The 7837-nt window shown below is 37.0% G+C and overlaps 1 protein-coding gene across 1 annotated transcript in view; it reads right to left on the reverse strand.

Annotated features, from left to right (window-relative positions):
- SH3RF1 (SH3 domain containing ring finger 1) overlaps positions 1–7837 on the reverse strand; it is an 84131-nt gene that overhangs the window by 32465 nt on the left and 43829 nt on the right. The gene's annotated exons all lie outside the window — the stretch shown is intronic.

Below are 7837 nucleotides of genomic sequence, written 5' to 3' on the forward strand. Positions count from 1 at the left end.
GACAAAGTAAAATTATACACAATGAAAATATTTTATGACAATAACTCTACTCATTTTACCCAAACATGCAGGAAGAGCTTCAGTTCAACGCAGTCTTAGCATCCTCCTAAGTTTCATTATGATTTTCAACAATGCTACAATGTTGCTAGACACAAAAGATGCATAAAACCCATAATACTTTAACTCTCATGTACTAATTCACTAAGCTTAAACATAACAAACAAAACAAAACAAGCAAATTGAAAAATAACCTGACCATTTGAGACATCTGACAGGGAAATGCTGCAAGAAAATACAGCACTAGAATAACAAATTTTCTGTAAGACCTTTAAGGCATTTTTCCTGCCTGAGTTTCTTATTACACTTCTCACCTTATTTACTCCATGGGCAGAGAATGCTAAGGATGAGAACAGGTGGTGTTCTCCAGTCTGACAAACAGATCTCACTTTATTAAAGGTGAGATATTTCATCCTGGAGCAATTCTTTTAATTCAATCATTTATTTAAAAGCATGGCTAAAAAGAACTACTGGGAAAGATCTTCTGAAGGTGTGTATCCTTGGGTTTCCTTCACTTGATTCCACCATAATATCTGAAAACTATAGGTCATTGGTGCTGCTCTTGTATGCATGCCAGAAAGATTTCAATTTAATACTGGCACCCACCTTTATACACACTGCAGGTATGATTTTTTTTAATTGCTCAGTCTGTGCCTCCAAATTTTTCAAGAGTGAGCCGTAACTCAACTACAACTAGTATTAGGGCTACTGCCTTCAAAACTCTCTTTTCTCTCCAACTTTAAACACCCAGAGGGGTGCTCAACCGCTCACTGATGCCAACAGCAGTAACCTGCATAACTAATACAGTCCAGCATTTATAGTCACACAGAGCATCCTACTTCACATCTTTGATGCCAGCCCTTATGGAAAAGGGAAATTTTAAAGAAATTCAGTGTCAGCAACGTTATGCGCTTCATCTACCCCTTGCTATGTCTCTTCTCTCAAGTCTTCTACCAGCTCAGATTGTAAATTGGAGTTGGACTTGCAATATCTCAAGAGGTACACACAATACAAGGAAATTCTCAGAAGGAATCATCACTTTGAGTCTGTCCATTGGTCAGAAGACAGAGTGTTGATAATTTATTTCACATTTAACACTTATAATTTTATCGTTTAATATTATCCAATTTTTTTGGACATCTTTAATTTTTGTACATAATTTTATTAACATATTAACAATGCCTTGAATGGAAAAATAATAGCTCAAAGATTAGCTGATTTAACAATTTTTTTCCAGACAAAACAGTCAAAGGAAAGCCAAATATATAGGTACAGATGAGTAAGATCTACATATGAACACAGGAAAATCACAGTTCATTCTACTGCATCCGGGATGGGTATGAAAAATATTATATTAGCAGGATCTATGCAATTGTTCACAATTGGTGATCTTAGACTGAAGAAAATAATACTTTCCACGACAATTGAACTTAATTGCATATAAACATCACTGGCACACTCAGTACAAACATGGATAGGGAAAAAGACATCAACTAAAGAATTTGTGGACCTCAACTGACTGAGGGGAAAATTAATGGTAACAATAGAGGAACTAAAAAATATTGTATATATGTATTTTTTTAGTCCTATGTGCTCTCTGCAGAGTAAACAGAATGAAGGAAGTAAACAGACAGAATGATAGAAGCAGCCAGTGTAGATGGAGTAAGGACAAGTGCAGCGAGAACTGCAGGGCAGAGGGCAGGCTGGAAGCAAAAAGAAACACACCTCTAGACAAGAAAGGCAACACTGCTTGCTTATCTCTTTCCATCACAATAGAAACAATCAAAACACCAAAAATTACAGCCCTTCAGTGATTACAAGCCAAAGAATCCCTTGGTAGCAAAAGGGCCCCAAGCAATTACGGCTACTCTGTGACACAGGCATCTCTCTTGCACTAGAGGCAGTAGCTTGATTTCTCCCAGCAATCACCCTGTTGTCACAGGACAAAGCTTTCTATGTCCCCATACTGAGCAATAACTTTAAGGTTAGCTCTGTATATAAAATACAGTTGGAAAAAATCTTATTAAAAACAAACAAAATCAAAATAAACCAGGAGTGCCAACACAGCAGATCATGTCAAAGCAATGAAACTCATCAATTAGTCATCATTGTTAGAACTCAATACTGCATTTATGCAGTTTATCACAAAGCCTCTCATGAGCAAATCTGCACTCAAATGTGCAAACATCTGTTTGTGTTTTATCGGAAGTTCCTTTCCCAGTGCATAGCTTCAGTTTCCGCAAAGCTCGTTTCCCACGTTAGACAGAAATGCTTCCAGTCTGTAATTTCAAACAGAACAAAGTTCAACAAAACACGGTTCCCAGTTGGACTGCCAGGGATTACAGAGAAAGAGTTAAACGACTCAGAAGAGAAGTGAATGCCTTTTCCTTCTGTCCCTGGAGGAAGATGAAGTGAGAAAGGAGTGGGTGCAATGGGGACTGCTGTTCTCAGGGGTATGGTATCAAAAGCCCTCAAGCACCATCTTCACATTCCTCCTCTGAGCAACGTGGGAGCCACATCTCATGGCCAGTACCTTCTGGACTGCTGTGGTTAATAGCCTTGGGCAGCGTCAGCCCCTCTTCTGCCCCTCTGGCTGTTCACCAGGAGAGATGGCCGTGAGGATACGCCGAGCCGCAGTTTACATTTCACTCCCTGTCTCTCACTTGGCTAAACATGAAAGGAAGGCTTTGGAAGCAAAGCTTTGCAGCCTACCCTTAGGTTTACAGCTGCCATTTACCCTGCCAGCTCTCTGAGAAAGCAGCAACAACAAAAATCCCAGATAAAAACCATTTTAGGAAATTAAAATATAAAACTCAGAAAGACTCCACACAAAATAGGTTTCTTAGAATAATTCCTTAGTCCTTGTGCAAAAAAATCTGAACTTCTAATGCTACCGCTGATATGCAAACTGTTTAAATTCATTTTTCGCTAAGGCATGGATATACATACATTTCACATGCCAGATTCCTTTAAAGAAAATAATATACGACAACAAAACAAATGGCTTAACAAGGATATGAAAAAATGCATACTCATTCATATACATGAGGCTTGTGTTCCTCAGATTTCTTCCCTAATTCAGATATTTTGTCTTAGAAACCTACAGAACTCATAATTTTGCTCTTTGGATTTATACTTTGGTTTTCACTCACCTTATTTTGAACTTCAATTTTTTTATGAATAATATGCAACTGTATGTATTTTTCATAAGCTTACGCCAAGAGAAACTTATGCCTGCACAGGAACAGGAGATCTGATTTCCTTTTAAAAGGAGTTTCAGTGGCAGAAGCCCAAATGTAAATATGCTTACACTGGCATAAAACAGTGTTCATTCTATAACTTGTTACGCTTGGAGAACCAGCACAAGCTGGTTGCCACTTTTCCAAGCAAGCAAGGCATTCCCTGTTCTCTGGCTGCGAGATTGGGAAGTGGCTTGTCTTTCCCGTGAATCAGTCGAACCTACCCAGAATATCTACACAGACCAAAGCTCTATCAGCCTCCAAAAAAGCCAGCCTGCTCAGACACCTCAGCAGCAGTCTTCCTGCCTCCTTTTCTTTACAGAAAATCTAAAATCTGGAATTTAGTATCATTTTGAACCATGTTGTCAGAAGATCTTTAATATTCATCGGTTGTTTGCAATTTTCTTACAAAGACAGAAAATTGAATTTTCTTCACCATTTTTGTTTTCTTTCCATGCAGGTCTGAAACCAAACCAACAGTCACATTAATAACCAGGACAAGACGAGAAACTATCTCTAAAAATCTCAAACTACACAGCAATTTTAAGTGCAGTAACTCTAGTGCTATAGAGGTACTTTTTCAGTCAACTCTTTCTTTTCCCCAAAGAACCAATATTTGAAGACATACTTGGTTGCCAGTGAAAGCTGCTTTTAGTTAAGGAAAGGAGTTTGTTAATATGCTACAGCCAAAATTTGTTTGCAAGGCAGATCTGGGTCAAGTGAGTTCTTTGCCTATACATTTTCCAGTAGGTACAGGTATACCTGAGATTTTCTCTTCATACTTCAAGTAATTCAAATATTTTGAAGGACAAATTTGCTTCTTTTGATCTTCTAGTCTATTTGATTTCATATTATTGCCTCCTTGACTCAACTCTTTCAAATGCATCCTTTCTATTACTTTTCTTTTAATGTGCATTTTTGCTTTCTTGCCTTCTTTGGCCTTTACTAAGCTGTCCAATCCTGCATGCAAGAACAGACGTTTTTGCACCTGTATTTTTTCATGTCTCTTTCATCTCACTGTCTCAAATAACTATTTTCAGGTCTTAATTTAAAGCCACCTGATCTACGTAGTTCAATTTTGTTTCAGCCTCCTCTGTTCTTTCTGTACCTGCATTTAAATTTTCACATATTTTGAGACACAGAGCTCATGAAAATACTCCACTGAAGTAAAACTGCTCATATTAAAAGATGTGCTTCCTTAAGTAGGACTTCCTTCTAAAGAAAGAAAATATGCTCCCTCTGTTTAGATACAGGTATCTTGCTTTGACCTGAACAAATTAAACAGACAAACCTAGAGATGATAACATTTGAAACTAAGTCTCCCCATTTCTTTCTGAGCTCCAGAACACAAAGTGTCTCCATAATCAAAGAAGAATGCTAGAAGTTGGCATCCTGCATTTCCTTCTCTCATCTAAGGAATAATACAAATGAGGTCATATTTGTGCAAAAAAAGGCCAACTAGAATGTTATTAATCTGTATCTGACACTAAATTGTTAATAGAAGCCACTTTACATACTTCTGCCATCAGAACTATCTTGGAACACAGCAGATATCAGCACAAATGAAATTATATCCAGTTAAAGCATCTCTGAGGTTTCTGCTATCTGCATGATAAAAATGTAAGTTATTTTTAGTCAGGAGGCTGCATCAAGTTGCCAATATACTGTAATAACCATAAAAACAAACCTTTGGTATCATCTCACATGAATTACTATTGCTCTACTGAATACAATAAGCCAGTATTTTTTTTATATGACAGTTCACTAGATTGAGGAAGTGAACAATGCTAATGTTGGTAAGTATATTCACTTCTATTGGTTTCTAATGATACACTTGTCCTAAATCTCATTTTTATCCGCACACATAAAAATAAATAATTAAACATTCGACTCAAAACAGTAAAGTATTTGTAGCTGTTTTGATATGCCATATTCAAATATGGTTATTCACAGATTGGCAGAGCTTTGGATTTTAATAAAAGTAGGAGAAGCTGAGCATTGAGAGGAAACTAGCTAGCCAGGTTACCCTGATTAAAGAGATCAGGTTTGAAACTCATCTGTGTTGAACTTAACCACGACCTACATACAATCAACATTCTGAAAATTACTTCAGGAAAAATACCAGGGTGCAGGATAAAAAAACCCATTAGGCCAACATATTTGTTATACTTTTGGAAATGCTGAACAACTGCAATCAGTAAAAATTTTAGGATCCTGATAAATGAAGAAATTGGATTATATTTTTACCATTACTTAGTTCAACCAAAGTTAAAAATTATTTAGTAGATCTGCAAAGCTTTTCTGCTCTTGGCTAACTATTACAGAATATGGCAAATTTTTTCTATTGTTTGACTTGATAAGCAGCACCACTACTAGCTCTAGATGTAATAATGAGTGACATAAGAATATTTTTTATTAATTTTCACATTTTCAGCCGTCTAACGCAGGTTGACGTGCCAAGTGCTCCCTACAGCCCTTTGTCTGTCTTTTTGTTTTTGAGGACTTTATCAGTTAACTTCGCTCTTGGTAACTTGCAGAAGAATTTCGCAGCACAGGCTCAGAGAAACATTTATTTTGTAGCAGAAGGGTAGCTCCTTTCATCATGTAAGCAATTTTTTATGTGTTCTTTTGAGGTAAACTATCAATGACCTACTTAAAGTAGCCATTTTATTAAAGTTCTTTTTGCCTCCTCTGTCTTCACAGCTTTCAGATGAAAACATTTTGGCATTTTTTCTTGTCTGATGTTAAGAAATAAATATAAGGCTACTTAATATAACTATGAGCAACTCTCTCCCACAAAGTTGTTTTGAAATTAAAAGGTGGAATTCAGGAGAATGAAAGGAATTTTAAAATGTTGCCTTGAGGCCTAAGCAATCAGACTAATAATATGGAAGGTTAGAAAGAGACCTTTACAAAGCTTTCCAAAGGCACTTCATCCAGTCCCTTTCTGTGTAATACCTGTCTTTGTAAAACCTTTTTTCCAAATGAAAAAATGTGTCTTTAGAATTCCGCCTTCTTTTCTTCGCCTATCCAAAATGCCAAGTTCTCAGTTACTTCATTTCCCAAGGTTTGTTAAATAAAGACAATCCTGAACACTTTCCACTGAACTAAGCTCCCAAAATAACAGAACAAGTAAGTAAAAAATAGGGAAAGTGGAGGAGAAAATAATTATAGCCTGCACATAGCATGTCCCCAAATATCTTAACTGTATGCACTTGACAGGTTCAAGACTGTTTCTTTCCACAAGCAAACAAAATGAGGTGTGAGGAAACTGCTCTGCAGAGGAAGAACTGAGGAGGTAACTTTCAAGATGCAGAAGAGAATTCAGGTCTGTGTTGCCACTGATTTGCATATCAAACAATTTCATCCCAAACTTTAAAAACCTTTTGATTGTTTACTACAAAACCATTTTGCTTTGAAAACATCCAAATCCTTGTAAGAATCTAAATAAAACCTTAAAGTGTGCACTACATAGAACTAAGATGCTTATATAAAATAGCTATTTCCAAAAGTAATTTGCTTTAAAGATCTGCTCTTATAAGCTGTTATACCAACACCACTGGTCAAACTGAAAGTGTCACTATCCCCATTGGTTTTCTCTTGACATGTTACAACTCACTGGCATATTATGTCTCCATCAAACTGCTAATTATTCTTGTCCCAGTGCCACTGTACAGTAGTGTGGAACTCCTAATCTGGTTCAGCACATCAAGTTCATACACACCCTAAGTTCACTCCATTCCACTTAACCTCTTCGACCAGTCTGGTTTTAAATGATTCTCGTTCCACGCAGTATCATCTACGGCTTCCGAGACAATAAGAAGAAAAAAGAAAGACACCCACCCCTCTTGGCAATCGTACATCTACAACTGTGAGACCAGGTAGTGGGATTTACCAGCCTTACCCTGAGCTGCCTCTAACTTCTGTACATACTTGAAGAAGTCTCAGTGTGGGGTGGGATGTTAGAATATAGCTAGTGTTCCCCAATCACGTCCAGTTTATCATTATTAAAAACCCCATGAACATCTGAAGTTGGAAGGTAGGTAACACCAAGTGCTTTGGAAAAGAGAGATTAAGAAAAGTGGATCATAAAAGTGTAGCAAGAAAAAAAGCAAACAAGTTAAAAAATAACAGGTAGGGTCAAGTATATAAAGGTCAAGACCCTGACAAAGACCTAACAAAAGACTTTCTAATAGTCTCAAGTACTCTTCTAAGATACACATATCCCTGAAGCGCAGAGGACAGAACTATCTGAGTGTCCAAAATACCTAACTGCTAGATAGTATGTCTGTGTCTACCAAGAAGGCACATTTTGCCTAGTTATCCAGTAAATGCCTTTCGTAACTACTCACTCCCCATCCCAAATCTGTTATGGGAAGTGTAACAAGTTTCCTGTGCCAATAGTTTCTTAAATATCACTTGTGGGTTTTCGCTTGTTTATCATATGAACATAAAATCACACAACAATAACTACAGAAGAGGGGAAAAAAAACCCTCTAAACACTATCAAAATAGAGACCACAACTGAGTGTTAAATTCTT

Source organism: Acanthisitta chloris, unplaced genomic scaffold (assembly GCF_000695815.1).
Source record: "Acanthisitta chloris isolate BGI_N310 unplaced genomic scaffold, ASM69581v1 scaffold12753, whole genome shotgun sequence".
Lineage (NCBI taxonomy): Eukaryota > Metazoa > Chordata > Aves > Passeriformes > Acanthisittidae > Acanthisitta > Acanthisitta chloris.